We start from the raw sequence: 16,848 nt of genomic DNA on the forward strand, positions 1-16,848 counted from the left end.
TTTGTTGGATACAAAATTTTCTTTCACTGATTCTGGAGTACTCTGCTAGACCTTGGTGCTACCTTATCACACTGACTATAGTCACCAGTAATAATATTAGAACTGTTGCTATCCGATGATATTTACTTGCAAGAACCAGATTATTAAATCCTTAAATCTCTTAGTAATGCCCAATCTCTCCTAAATATAATGACTTTTTAATTGAATAATTTTAGAATCAGATTTAATAAGTATCAGTGCCAAGCACTTGAACCCATCTAATTATTTTGACATTAGAAACACTTATTTTTTTTAAGATGACCAATAGGCAATCTGCAATTATACCTTTTTTCTCTATGACAATGTTTCTCAAAGTATTGCCCTTGAACCCTGCATCATATCATCTAGAGTGACTGCCAAAAACCCAGATTTCTGGACTGTATCCTAGACCCATTGAACCAGACTCTCAGGGAGGGGGTAGGATGAAGGAATTTGCATTTTAACCTGCATTCTTCTATCATAATTATTTTACTGATTGGCATTGGCAAAGCAGTTATCTGGAACAAATGAAAATTCACACTTTAGCTCCTTTTATTCTGAACATAAGATGATGCTAACTATTAAGTCATTTTAGGATCCTCCAGTGCTCTCAGTTCTGCCATTCCTTTGCTTGTATAATGTTGACCAGGATAATTCTGGTACATTAGAAGTAAGTTTGGAATTGAACCTCGTCTTGCAAGTCCTGACTCTATTATTTATCAGCTCGGTAAGTGCACAAGCCAGATACTGAGAGTTTCCAAATCTCAGCCGCTCATCTGAAAAATGGGGTTAGTAAGAGTACCTTTCACTTTTGTTTCATGGCATTACTGATGTTGGGACTTTTTTGAGACCCAAAAAATGGGTCTTGTATGTGCTCTAGTGAGGAAAACATAGATTGAACATTTATTTTTCCCTAAAATCTTTGGTTTTTCTCTAAGTAGAAGCAAGTAAGAGAAATTCTAAAATTATGAGTACTTTGCAAAGCTGTTAATTAATAAAGGTACTCCCATTTACAATAAAGAATAACTTACACAGCCAGTCCTATAAAATAGCTCTATAGTGTCTTCTGTTGTTGAAGATGTAGTATGCAATGATTTGGTTAACACATATAATATAATGGTTAACAGATGGTGAAATTTAAATTTGTAGGGGAACAATGTGTGTAAATCTGTATAGGTACCTGGAGCTACATCTGAAGCTTTTAAGGATATAAATATGTGAGCACCATTCTATTTGTGAATATGTCAGGGTGTTGTGATTTCAAGAAATATAGGGTTGAAATATGAAACTTACAAAGTATTTATGAGTTGATTCACTAACAAAGATAATGCTAATAGATTTTGAGACTACTCTGGATTACTTGCTGTCAGTCTCTTTCTGTGTGGGTATTAGTTCTTGTTGCTCATCCACTGAAGTAGGCTTTGTTGATGCTCAAGGAAAATTATGCAGTTAAAAAATGTTATAACAGCTATCGATGTCTAAAGACAGGAATCTAGGGGTGACTAGTCAAAAAGATATATCTTTTCTCACTTTTTACAATCTTCTTAAATATCTAATAACATGCATAGTTTCTGAAGTTTAGTTTAATTCCAGATAACTAAATCATCTCAACATAGTTCAAAGAGTTTTAAAACATCTATCATATTTGGTTTTGTGTCAGTGTTACTCAATTCATAGTACTTTGACTTATAAATAGCTGGACTACTCTAGTCAATGGAACAAATAGGACAATTTGTCACTTACCTCCTGATAGAAGATTCTGAAGGAAAAGTATCTTTCCATCTGGGTCTCACTAAAAGCTGTTCTTGGCTGCTGCATAGATGACCCACAAGAGAATCTGGTATGCTGCAAGTTATTATTAGTAGGTTACTACTAATTTTCTTTAAAAAACTGCACAGCTTCAAGGTTTACTTATAACAACCTTATTCTCACATGCAAGCTTTATGATATGCTTTCTTAAGCAGGATAGGAAAGGATAGATTCTTACCTCATACAAATATTAGCCTTACCTTGTGCATAGTTCTGAATCGAACATGTGAATATTATGTGGTGTGTGTCATAAAATGAAAAAAAAAGTTGCGATCCTCTTGCCTGTAAATTGTATTTTTGCCTCCTGAGAATGCAGAGGAGTAGTTTAGTGACAAAAATCTCCGTGTTCTTCCTTTCTTGAGAAACTGTACACGGTACCTTAAACAAACAAGCATCAGGAGGCTTTAATATTTTCTTGGGGCTGTTTGGGTAAACCCTTTGAGTTTGTTATTTGTTTCCTCTGGGATACTTACTGATATACTTGTTCTAAAGTTAAGGTAACTTTCACAGATTTTAGGGGTCAAGTTAATTAAACAACAACAAAAAAAATGGTGATGCACCCAGGGACCAGCAACAAAGGCAAGCCATTACCACCCTTAGTCCCGATGGAGGGAAAGGAAGGAGCTATACAACTGGAACCTTTAGAATGTGTTGAGCCATGAAAGAGAGATCATCCCATAGGACCTGTAATTACTGAGTGCATCTACCAATCGAGTAGAGGAAATAAACATCCCAATCTCAATCTTCTGTCTTCCAATTCCTGACAGTTCCTCTCACTGACAAACTCAGCCAAAAGAGAGAAAAGAAGCCCAAGTGACACAGTCCATAGAGGTCAGTATCCCAGAGCACAAGCCAGACAAAGAAGGGCAGAGGGTGAGAGGAAAAGGGAGTGTAAACAACAAAAGGATTACCTTGTTAGATGTGAAGCAAAGTAAAATTAAAAGAAAGATTCTTCCTCTTTCCTCCAGGTGACTTTGGCAACTCCCAATTTCTATGTACTGAAGGGAAAGAAGCGAGCAGAAACATCATGCTAGGGAAATCTGGAGCTAACATATTATCTATTTCCAAATAGTAAGTTAGACTTTTACTTTGGATATTTTAACTTTAATCAAAAGAGTCCAGGCTAAGCCAGCTCTATGTTATTTCTGCATTAAAATCCAGATGGGAGTGGTGTTTTTCTTTGATGGCTGGTCGGCCTTTGTTGGGACTATGGAAGATAATATATCATTTGATGATCTCTCTACTTTACTTTATCTGCTTCTGACAAGTGTGATCTTCTATTTCAGTGTGTGTTATTATTTCTGTTCCTAGAAACAAAGGAAGAAAAATTATTAAGCCATTAAAAAACCTTTTGAATATTCATAACAATATGCCTGTGCATGATTATTTAGAACAAGAAGTCAGTATGAGATAAATAAGTTAAAAATGAATCATTTTTCTTCTTCAGTCAGTTTCAGGACAATTACTTACGGTTAATCTTCATTATTGCTAAATTATTTTTGTTCGGAGTCTCTCTCTTCTACTAGCAAAGGTGCATAGATTGTGGGGAGCCGTCCACATGAAAATTAGTTGTTGAACAAATAAGATGGTTTACTTGTTATATATTAATCATGGATTAATGTGGGATGGAAATAGAGTTGGCTTAGTAAGTGCTGGAGGTTTTCTTAATCAAAATGTGCTTGAGGAATGCTTTTTAAGTGAGAAATGTTTTTTAAGAGAAGATATATTAATGACAGATTTCCTAAAAACAATGAAAGAATGATATGCCTAAATGTTAAAATTTTAAGGGTTTATAATATTGAAGACTTAGCCAAGAGAAGTTATGCACAAAATTTTCCTGACTCCCACTGTAGATATCTGTAATAGATTTTTTTTAAAAAGTCTGACCAGTAAAATGTATTAAAGTTTAAATATATATTCCATGCAGATATAATTAGGAATACCCATGTATGGGCAAAGACAGTGAAGTGAAGAAGACTTGGTGATACTAATTCACCAATTAAATCACTGATGTAATAACTACTATATATATATATATATATATATATATATATATATATATATATATATACACACACACACACACACACACACACACATGCATATATATGGCATTTATAAAGTTTATTTTTCGAAAAATTATTGGTAAAGTTTTTTCCCCAAATATTATAGTTAATATGCAAACATTTTATTATTAATATCATTGTATACCTCACTTTTCCCCACTACACTGTATCCCCTTGACTGCAATAATAAATCCCCAGCATATAGGATGAACTCTGGATCATAGGAAGTATTTAAAAATATTATAATGAATATATAAGTGCTTTGAATATAAACATTTCTTAAAGTTGAATGAGTTTGTGAATATGATATATCAAGTTTCAGTTCGAAACAAAGGGAGGCATGTATATCACACATGACTTTTTTCTTACACAGAACTTGCTAGTATTGGAGGCACTGATAACGCAAGAACATCCTCTCAAGGTACAGTTTCCCTTTGGAAAAATTAAAACTCGGTAGAATTTATGTTACTGTCAGAAATATATTAGGCTCCAAACAACAACAGCAACAACAATAAAAACTTGGATTGTCACAGTTAAAATAAATAATAGAATTATTTACTTACCTATGTCAGTCATTAATGTCAAAGCCCAAGCCATCTTCTCTTATTCCACTCTGCTATGCTTGAAGAGATGTTATTTTGCCTCGTAGTCATAAGAGAGCTACACTAGTGAAGCCAAGACTGACTTATCTTTAGATTCTGGGTTTTTCGTTACAGACACTCTTCATTGTCTACCCAATAACCATCCATGTCTCTCACTTCTTCCTTCCTAACAATCCTGAATTGATTCATAAGACCAGTTCTTAAGGAAAAAGGAGTTACTGAGGATGATTCAGGTAAGGAATCAGTGTGATGTGATAGAATAAACACTGGTTTAGATATCAAGATACCTAGATTTCGGTCCCAACTAGTTCAATAAGTAGCATATTAAAATCAGTCCTCATTATGCCTATTAAGTCATCTATAAAATTTAAAAGGTTAGAAAAGATTATTGGATTTCAAAGTACAGATGGTCCCCAACCTATGATGGTGTAAAAGCACTTCACATCCAGTAGAAACCATACTTCAAAATGTGAATTTATATATTTTCCCAAGCTAGTGATATGTGTTATGATACTCTCTTGTGATGCTGGGCATTGGCAGCAAGCTGCAGCTCCCAGTCAGCCAGGTGATTGTAAAGGAAAACAACTGATACACTTACAGTTGTTACTGTACCCATACAACGATTCTGTTTTTCACTTTTAACATTCAATAAGTTACATGAGATATTTAACACTTTATTATAAAATAGTCTCTGTGTTAAATGATTTTGCCCAACCGTAGGCTCATGTAAATGTTCTGAGCATGTTTAAGGTAGGCTAGGCTAAGCTAAGCTATGCTGTTCAGTAGGTTAGGTTTTTCAAATGTGCTTTTGGCTTACAAAATTTTCAACTTACAGTGGTGTATCAGGACGTTACTCAAGGAAGATCTGTATGTTATTCAGATCTGGAGTTTCCCATGGAAATATGAGTAAGGGAAAAACAGAAGAAGAAGGGCTAGGTCCCCATTTATAACAGAGGAAAGTCGAATTTCTTTGGTTTATTCGTTGAGATTCCATGAATGTTTCATTTGATAAAGTATCCTATTAAAAATATTTTAAAAACCACTGGGGAAAATGCTCTCATAGACTTTTCCATCTATGTTATGTTTAATAGACTATAAATATAATTTAATAATCTTATTCTTTATAAATTAGAAGAGAAACTAAAGTATCTCTCATCAAGTGTAAAGCCTTACCCTATTCTAATTATCCCGGGAGACAATACAACTGTATCACACATCATTTGGATATGATTTTCCACTTTTTTTTTTTTTTTTAGAAACTTACATGTGTGAGTAGATTCTGAGGAAAAACAATTCAAACTCTTATAATTGTGATTGAAATATAAATTAATTTCCATACCTAGAGGAAAGTAGGTAGATATCTACACACTTGAGATGTGTGTGTATATATATATATATACACACATCTACACACATGTGATATCTATCTACAGCTGATATATATATATCAAGTAGAGATGCACATATATGTACATACATACTTGGGATAAATGTATATTTATATACTTTATAGGTATACCTGATATACATTTTCATATATACATATATATGAAAGAATGGATAGGATTAGAATCTGTAAAATTAGGGAAAAAACTAATAGAACACGAAGGATAGAAATGGAGAAACTTAAGTTTGCGGCAAATAAAATAACAATCTATGCAAATGGGTAGAAAATGAAGAAGAAATACTTATAGGTGTGTCTTAAGCTTATGAACTGTTAACAGACAAGTTGTTTTTGACATACTCTAAAATTACATTATTTCATAGTATATGCTGTTAGTCACTGGCCTCTTCTAACAAAAATTCCTTGGTGTTACTGTTCCCCCCAAAAACATAGTGGTAAAGAGATCAGACTGACTGACTGAAAGCTACGTTTCCAAAATTTTTGTGAATCGAATATATTTAAATCTTTCATTCTGCACAATTCCCCATGCTAAGCACAGTAAAGCCTACAAAGAAACATAAGTTACAATGCCTACCTTTGTGAGTGCTTAAAACCAAATTAGGAAGTTAAAATGTATTTCCATTTATTTTTCTATATTTTAACATATTGGCACACAACGTGAGACATTAAAAATTCAATGAATGTTAGCAATTATTAAATTCTCACATCTATCATATAACAGCATTATTATACCTGTTTTGCCGAAGAGACTGGTCAGTATTACCCAACAAATAAGCAGTGTCAGGGTTTAGAGAGTCTCTTTATCTTCACTTATTGAGATGCTCATGCTCAGAACCATTGCACTATAATACATTTTAGATGATGATAAAGTTAATCTAAACCTTTTTTTTTTTTCCCTCAAGTCTCTTTTGCCCCAGCAGATGACATCGTCCCCTCCTAACAAAGAAAACTGAGAGCTTGGGTGAAAAACTCTGGGATCTGTTTTTTTTTTTTTCTTCTTCTTCTTCCCGGAGTTAGTGAAGAAGAAGAAGGAAACAGAGATGAGTACAGATGTAAATAAAAGCCTTGCCAAATAATTCTGTCACCACTACTCTTGAGACTTCCTGGAGATCTTTTTATCTCTCTCCCCCTCCTCCCATATACCTTTCACTTCTCCCTCTGTTGTGACTAGTTTACCTCTGCATTAAAATGTGAACACTTACTTACTCTATTTTCCCTAAATAAATGTAACATATCAAAATCACTATAATGTTAAAAGAATACAACCTTTTCTGTTTTTCCATTCTGGCCACCAATTTTTCGTTCATGACTACATTCAATAAAGAAGCACTAACCTTTTAAATTTTTTAATAATTTTTTCCTCTTAAACCTCAGAGCATGAGCCTACTTCATCAATCTATTAAGACTGGCCTTCTAAGAATACCAAAGACCTGTGAGCTGCCCAATTCAATGAAAAATCAAGAATACTTACTTACTTACCCAAACTAATGATGTTTGACACTGTTGATGATAATTTTTTCCTTGAAATTGTTTTTTCACTTGAAAATGAATATTTTCTCTATCATCTTACTCTCTGGAATACATAGCATTCATCTCTCTACATTCCTCTTTGTTGTATTCTCAAATGTCAGTGTTCTCCTGCAGTCTATCCTTCCCTTTCTTCTCTTCTTCTGGATGATTCTATGCATATCTCTATAATACAGTCTCTATAACAATGAATTTATATCATCGGTTCTTACCTTTCCCTTGAGCTCCAACCTTCAAATCAGTCCTCCATTCTGATAGTTTTTTTGAACCTGAAAATCAACATATCCCTTACAAATCTCATATTTTTTCATCCAAATCCTCTTTGGTTTCATCTTTGAACACTACTCATACTTTGCTTTTTTTCCACCTTATGATCTAATCTCTGCCCAAATCTACAATATCACTAGTCCTTCCTTCTTGTTCCAACTTTTCAGGAAATATCTGCATTTGAATTCTCCTTGAACTTCTCAAACTCTATGTATAGACATAGATATATCTCTGTTACAAAGCTCACTCTTATTCCTACTGCATTTCGATTTCTATACATCCTCCATGAGCTAGGAGTGATATCACCAAGATGATGGCATAAGTCATTCCTGACTTTGCTCTGCTTTACAAGAATAACAACTAACAAACCCTTTTAAACTCACATCCAAAAAATAAAATACTTAGGAATAAACCTGGCCAAGGACATGAAAGTCTTATATGCTGAGAACAATAAAACATTAATTAATGAAACTGAACTTGATTCAAAGACATGGAAAGATACTCCATGCTCTTAGATTGGAAGAATGAATATTGTTACTACCCAAAGCAATCTACAGATTTAATGCAATCCCCATCAAATTACCCATGACATTTGCTAAACTAATAATACTAAAATTTATATGGAAACATAAAAGACCCAGAATTGCCAAAGCAATCCTGAGGAAAAAGAACAAAGCAGGAGACATAACCCTCCCAGACTTCAGACAATACTACAAAGCTACAGTAGTCAAAACAGCATGGTATTGGCACAAAAACAGACATACAGATCAATGGAACAGAATAGAGAGCCCAGAAATAAACCCACACACCTACGATCAATTAATCTTTGATGAAGGAGGGAAGAATATAGAATAGAATGGAGAAAAGACAGTCTCTTCAGCAAGTGCTCTTGGGAAAGTTGGACAGCCACATGTAAATCAATGAAGTTAGAACACTCCCTCACACCATAACAAAAACTCAAAATGGCTTAAAGTCTTAAACATGAGACATGACACCATAAAACTCCTAGAAGAGAACATAGATAAAACATTCTCTGATATAAATCATATCAATGTTTTCTTAGGTCACTCTCCCAAGGCAATAGAAATAAAAGCAAAAATAAACAAATGGAACCTAATCAAACTTACAAGCTTTTGTATAGCAAAGGAAACCATAAACAAAACAAAAAGACAACTTACGGACTGGGAGAAAATATTTTCAAATGATACAATCAACAAGGGCTTAATTTCCAAAGTATACAAATAGCTCATACAATTCAATAACAAAAAATAAACCAATCAAAAAATGGGCAGAAGACCTTAATAGACATTTCTCCAAAGAAGACATACAGATGGCCAACAGGCACATGAAAAGATGCTCAACATCACTAATTATTAGAGAAATGCGAATCAAAACCACAGTGAGGTACCACCTCAGGCCAGTCAGAATGACCATCATTAAAAGGTCTACAAATAACAAATGCTGGAAAGGGTGTGGAGAAGAGGGAACCCTCCTGCACTGTTGGTGGGAATGTAACTTGGTGCAGCCACTATGGAAAACAGTATGGAGATTCCTCAGAAAACTAAAAATAGTGTTGCCATATGAGCCAGCAACCCCACTCCTGGGCATGTATTCAGAAAAAACTATAATTCAAAAAGATAAATGTACTCCTATGTTCATAGCAGCACTATTCACAATAGCCAAGACATGGAAACAACCTAAATGTCCATCGACAGATGAATGGATAAAGAAGATGTGGTACATATATATAATGGACTATTACTCAGCCATAAAAAAGAATGAAATAATGCCATTTTCAGCAACATGGATGGACCTAGAGATTATCATATTAAGTGAAGTCAGACAGAGAAAGGCAAATACCATGTTATTACTTATATGTGCAATCTAAAATATGACACAAATGAAGCTATCTATGAAACAGAAATAAACTCACAGACATAGAGAACAGACTTGTGGTTTCTGATGGTTTTGGAGTTTGGGGTTAGCAGACGCAAGATATTATATATAGAATGGATAAATAGCAAGGTCCTACTGTATAGCACAGGTAACTATATTTAACATCGTGTGATTCATATATATATATGAATCACTTTGTTGTACAGCAGAAATTAACACATTGTAAATCAACTATACTTCAATTTAAAAATAAATAAATAAGAAACCGCTAACAACTATTCATGAACAAGACACCACTGAGAGAATCCTCGAATATGGAGGCGAGGCTAAAGAACCCCCCTGCAACACAGAGACCAGGACAGACTCCATCAGAAGGGTAAGAGGAGCTGCTACATGCTGACCATATTGTTCCTCCCCAAGGCTGGCACAACACCATGCTGATAGATCTCCCCTGAGCTTATGATTCCTCCAGTGGGAAAGAGAACCCAGGGTGGACATACAGCACCTCTGCCAATATTGTGTGTCACTTCTTGGGAGCGCCCACTCTGGTCTCACCCCACAGCAATTGCAGGGAAATCTCTGAGGCTTTACTACTAGGAACCTCATTATGACTGAGAAAGGGAGAGGAACCTGCAACAACCTGCACTCAAATCTCAGCAGACAGTTCCTACCTGCAATGAGCAAGTATAAATCCTGGCCAACAGCTTCGCTCATCTGCAGAACAAGGTCAGTTGCATAGTCAGACCAGGGAACTCAGCAGGGTACAAGTCTGCCTACTTGGGGTCCTCAAACAAAGAGATGTGCTGGTCCTGGAGCCTGGTCTGCCCCCAACCAGGCAGGTAAGCTGAGTTATAACCCCAGCCTTTGCTGAGTGAAGCTACCAGCCCTGCTGGGCCAAAAATACCTGGACAAAATACATGGAAAACTGGGTAGTCCCAAAACACTTGAACAGAGAGTCTGGCAGCAGTGATGATAGTCTGTGGAGCAAAGCCAGTGGCTCTGTTTAACCAAGGAACTTAGGGCATGGGTTGGCTTTAGACCACAAATGAAGAACCTTACTGGCCTTGGAGCTAGTTCTCCTACTGGCCCTGGACAAGGAAACTAATTTGTAAACCTGCCCATTGCTGAATACATCTTTTAGCCTGCCCAACCAGGGAACCTAACCAGAGCACATAAGAAGCTGCATAGCCCATCCAACAGCCCTGCTTACAGTGGCACATGATCAGAGAGAATAGCCCATGACTCTCCCTGTCTGCAAAGCAAAATCATTGGCTCTATCTGGCCAAGGAGTGAGGGTTCCTCAAAACAAGCTGTGCAGACCCCAGGGCACTTCCTGCTACCCTGCCAGGGCAGAAAAAGTAATTCATAACCCCACCTACTGCTGAGTTTAGTACATAGTCCTGACTGTCTAATAAGCCTGACTAAACAATCCAATCCAGGTGATTGTGGAACCCTCGCTAGAGAAGGAAACCAACCCAGCAGTCTTGTTCAACTGTTTTCAACCAAGGGCCTCCTCCAACTCCTGAGCTTGGGTAGTGGCTTCATCCCAAAATAGACCCTGATAGCAAGCTCTAACTGCCCAAGGCATTACCAGCAGACATGTCTAGAAAACCAAACTGAGCTGACTGGTGAAGAACTGCCTCTGCTGAAGCAAATCTATAAGTCTGGAAGAGGAAGCCACTTACTTAAGTGTGCAGATACCAACATAAGGAATTAAGGGTCTCAAAAAAATCTGGTAAACATGACATCACCAAAACAAACAAACAAACAAAACCTAATAAAGCTTCAATAACCAACTCTAAAAAGTGGAGATCAATGAACTGTCAGACAAAGAATTCAGAATAATTCTCTTCTTAAAGCAGCTTACTGAACTACAGGAACACACAGATGCCTAAATGAAATTATGAAAACAATGCACGGACAAAACAAGAAGTTCAACAAAGAAAAAATCAAACAACAACAAAAACCACATAGAAATCCTAGACCTGAAAAATATGATCACTCAACTTGAGAATTCAATAGAGACCTTCAAAAGCAGAATCAACCATGAAGAAGAAAGAATCAGTGAACCAGAAGGGAGGACATTTGAAAGTATCCAGTCAAAGAAGCAAAAATAAAAGAGTGAAAAAAACCTATGGGATATATGGGACACAATCAAAGAAAAGATATGAACATGACAAGAATTCCCGGAAAAGAGAAAGAAAAAAGGAAAAATGTATATTTAAGTAATAGTGGCTGAAAGCTTCCTAAATATGGGAGAAAAAATGCACATCCAAATCCACAAGGCCCAAAGGAACCCCAAGAGGTTGAACCTAAATAGGGCTATACTGAAAGAGCTTGTAATTAAATAGTCAAAAGTACAAGACAAAGAAGGAATTTTGAAAGCAGCAAGAGAAAAGAGAGAAATTGCATAGAAGGGAGCTGCAATGAGACTATCAATAGATTTCTCAACAGAAACATTTCATGCTGGAAAGAATGGGATGATATATTTAAAACACTGAAAGATAAAATTGTCAACCAAGAATTCCATACCCAGCTAAACTGTCCTACAGAAATGAAGAAGAGATGAACACTGTCCCAAACAAACAAAAGCTGAGGGAGTTGATCACACCACTACAACAGCCTTACAAGAAGTAAAGGGAATTCTCTGATTGGAAATAAAAAGATGCTAATTAACATGATAAAAACACAGAAAGGCAGTGTAAAGCTCACTGATAAGTAAATAAAGATATATAGTCAAATTTTGATTCTATTATATGGTAATGGTCGTATGTAATTCATTTACAACTCTAGTTTACAAATTAAAGAAACAAATGTAGTAAAATTTACCATAACAATAATAATTTGTTCTTAGTAACATAATATAAATGATATGTAAACATCAATAACCTGAAATGTGAGAGCAAGGAGAAGTAAAATTGTAAAGTTTAGGAATGCTGTTGAAGACATTATCAGTTTAAAATGGGGTGTTATAATTTCAAGATATTTTATGTAATCCTCATGGTAACCATAAGGGGAAAACCTGTAGTAACTATACAAAAGAACATAATAAAGTCAAAGCATTCTGGTACCAAAAGGCATTAAAACACGAAAAAAGGTAGTAGTATATGAAACAGTAAACAATGGATCTAAAAAACATCCAGAAAATAAACAAAATGGTAATAGTAAGTTCATAGCTGTCAATAATTAATGTAATTAAATTATCCAATCAAAAGCTATAGACTCTCTGAATAGATTAAAACAAACAAACAAACAAGATCCAAAAATATGTGACCCCCAAAGATTCACTTTAACTTTAAAGATACACATAGAGTGAATGAATGGGAAAAAGGTATTTCAATCAAATGGTATCCAAAAAAGCAGGGATAGCTATATTTAGAGCATACAAATTAGACTTTCAGCTAAAAATAGTAAAAAGAGAAAAAGAAGCTTATTATATATTGAGAAAAGGTGTCGATCCTTCAAGAATATAAAACAGTTGTAAATATTTATGCATCCAATATCAGAACACTCCAATATATACAAAGCAAAAACAGAGGTAAAAGGATAAATACACAAAAATATAATAATAGCTGGAGATTTTAATACCCCACTCCCAGTAATGGGTAGATCACAGAGACAGAAATCAATAAGAAAAAAGCATATTTGTAAAGCACTATGGACAAAATGAATCTAAGACACATATACAGAATATTCTATTCAATGACAGCAGAATACACATTCTTCTCTAGTGCATATGGAACATTTTTTAGGATACACCACATGTTAAGCCACAAAACAAGTCTTAGCAAATTCAAGAAGACTGAAATCTTACCAAGCATCTTCTCTGACCACAATGGTATGAAAGTAGAAATCAACAACGGAAGGAAAATTAGAAAAATTTATGAATACATGGAAATGAAACAATACTTTCCTCAACGACCAACTAATGAGAGAAATTAATGGTGAAATAAAATTGTATCTTGAGACAAATGAAAATAGAAACACAACATATCAAAACTTATGGGAGGCAGCAAAAGCATTTTTAAGAGGAATGTTCATAGAAATAAATGCTTACATTACCAAGAAACATCTCAAACAACCTAACTTCTATGCCTTAAGAACTAGAGAAAGAACAAACGGAGTGCAAAGTTAGCAAAATAAAAGGAATAATAAATAACAGAGCAGAAATAGAGAATAGGAAAACAATTTTAAAAAGATTAACAAAACTAAGAGTTGGTTCTTTGAAAAGATAAACAAAATTCAGAGATTTTTACCTAGACAAATCAAGGAAAAAAGAGAGAGGACCCAAATTAACAAAACTATAAATGAAAAGGAGACATTACATCTGATACCACAGAAATACAAAGGAACTTAAGAGGCTACTATGAATAACTATATTCCAACACACTGGACAACCTAGAAGAAATGGAAAAATTATTGGAAACAAACAATGTAACAAGACTGAATCAGGAAGAAATAAAAAAATCTGAACAGACCAACTATCAAAAAGTTGCCAACAAAGAAAAGCCCATGACCAGGTGGCTTCACAGGTGAATTATGCCAAATATTTAAAGAAATAATGCCAATCTTCTCAAACTCTTTTAAAAAGCTTGAAGAGGAGGGAACACTTCCAAACTCATTTTACAAGATCAGTATTATCCTGATACCACAGCCAAAAAAGGACACTACCAGAAAAAAAACAAACAACCCCTCCCCCCAGACTACAGGCCAATATCCCTGATGAATATAGATGCAAAAATCTCAATAAAATACTAGCAAACTGAATTCAGCATCACATAAAAAATATTATTCACCATGACCAAGTGAGATTAACCCCTGGGAATTGAGGGTGGTTCAACATATGCAAATCAATCAATTGATAAATCATATTAATAGCATAAAAGAAAAAAATATGATTATCTCAATACATGCAGAAACATCATTTGAGAAAATTTAACATCCATTCATAATAAAACACTTAACAAATTAAGTATAGAGGGAACATACCTCAACACTATAAAGGCTATATATGACAAGCCCACAGCTAACATCATACTCAATGGTGCCAAGGTATAATGCTTTTCCTCTAAGATCAGGGCCAAGACAAAGGTGCCCACTCTCATCATGCCTATTCAACACAGTACTTGAAATCTTAGAGCAATTGAGCAAGAAAAAGAAAGAAAATGCATCAAAATTGAAAAAGAAAAGAGAAAATGTCTCTATTTGTAGATTACATGATTTTTATATATAAAAAATCTCAAAGTCTCCCACCAAAAAAAACCTGTTGTATCTAATCAATGAATTCAGTAAAGTTGCAGGATACGAAGTCAACATGCAAAAATTTGTAGTGTTCCTATATACTAACAATAAATTACCTGAGAAAATAAAGACAATGATTCCATTTACTATAACATATAAAACAATAAAATACTTTGGAATAAATTTAGTTAAGGTGAAAGATCTCTACAGTGAAAAATACAAGACACTGACAAAAGAAATTGAAGAAGGTGTTCTGTGTTCTTGGATTGGAAGAATCAAGATTGTGAAAATGTCCATTCTACCAAAAGCCATAAATGGATTCAATGCAATCCCTATCAAGATTTCAATGGCATGTTTATAGAAATAGAAAAAACAATCCTAAAGTTTATATGGAACCACAAAAGACCCTGAACAGCTAAAGAAATTTGAGAAAGAACAAGCAAGTGAGAGTTATCATGCTTCCTGATTTCAAACTTTATTATAAAGCTATACTAATCGAACAGTATGATTCTGGCATAAAAACAGACAAATAGACCAATGGAACACAATCAAGAGCCCAGAAATAAACCCAAGAATATAAGGTCAACAAATATTTGACAAGAGAACAAATAATACTCAATGGAGAAATGACAGTCTCCTCAATAAATGGTGTGGGAAAATGGGGAAATTCTTTCACATGTAAAAGAATATCTTACACTATTTAGAAAAGTTAACTTGAAATGGATTAAAGACTTAAATGTAAGTCTGAAAGCCATAAACTCCTAGGTGAAAACATAGGAAAAATCTCGTTGACATGGGTCTTGGCAAGGATGTTTTTGGATATGGCACCTAAAGTTCAAGCAACAAAATAAACTGTAAACAAGTGGCAATACATCAAAACTAAAAAGCTTTTGCATAGCAAAAGAAATGTTGAACAAAATGAAAAACTATGAAATGAGAAAAAAATATTTGCAAACCATATAGCTAACAGGTTAATATCCAAAATATATAAATAACTCTTACAACTCATTATAAGAAAAAAATAAAATAATCCAATGAAAGAGTTGGCAACAAACTTGAATAGAGACCACCCCCAAAAGAGGATATACAAATGGCCAAAATGTCCATGAAAAGATGCTCAACATCACTATCATTAGGGAAATGCAAGTCAAACCACAATGAGAGATCACCTCACACTTGTTAGAACAGCTTGCATCAAATGACAAGAGATAATAAATGCTGGCAAGGCTGTGGAGAAAACTCCTTTTGTACTGTTAATGTGACTGTAGACTGGCACATCCACTAAGGAAAGCAGTATGGAGGTTCCTCAAAAAATTAAAAATAGAACAACCATATAATCCACTTCTGAAAATATATCCAAAGGACATGAAAACACTATGTTGAAGAGATACCTGCACCCTCATGTTCATAGCAGTGTTATTTACAATAACCAAGACATAGAAACAACCTAAGTGTACAGTGATGGATGAATGGATAAAGAAGATGTTGTGTGTGTGTGTGTATATATATATATATATATATATATATATATATATATATATATATACATATACATATATATATACAGATAGATATATATATGTAATATTCACTTGTGTATATATACACAAGTGAATATTATTCAGCCATAAAAAGTAGGAAATCCTACCATTTGTGAAAACATGGGTGGACCTTGATGGCATTATGCTAAGCAAAATAAGTCTGACAGAGAAAGACAAATACTATATGATCTTAATTATACGGAGATTTTTTTTCAAAACTCAGAAAAAGAGATTCAATTTGTGGTTACAATTGGTGGGGCGTGGGGCGAGGGGAAAGGTGGTGAAAATGTACAAACTCCCAGTTATAGGATTAAAAAAGTACTAGGGATGTAATGTACAACATGATTGCTATAGTTAACACTGCTACGTGGTATGTATGAAAGTTAAGAGAGTATATCCTAAGAGTCCTCACCACAAAGTAAATTTTTTTCTTTTTTTGTCTGTGTCTGTATGAGATGATGGATGTGAACTACATT

General features: G+C 34.5%; 1 long non-coding RNA gene across 1 annotated transcript; it reads right to left on the reverse strand.

Annotated features, from left to right (window-relative positions):
- Nucleotides 1–2,070: 2,070 nt before the first annotated feature.
- On the reverse strand, nucleotides 2,071–3,010 carry LOC132350215 (uncharacterized). Its single transcript, XR_009497871.1, has 3 exons — nucleotides 2,916–3,010; nucleotides 2,739–2,825; nucleotides 2,071–2,205 (listed from the first exon to the last, which is right to left on the reverse strand). It is a non-coding gene; the product is annotated as an uncharacterized LOC132350215 (long non-coding RNA).
- Nucleotides 3,011–16,848: the final 13,838 nt, after the last annotated feature.

The sequence above is a fragment of the Balaenoptera ricei genome, chromosome 16, assembly GCF_028023285.1.
Source record: "Balaenoptera ricei isolate mBalRic1 chromosome 16, mBalRic1.hap2, whole genome shotgun sequence".
NCBI classification, from domain to species: Eukaryota; Metazoa; Chordata; class Mammalia; order Artiodactyla; family Balaenopteridae; genus Balaenoptera; species Balaenoptera ricei.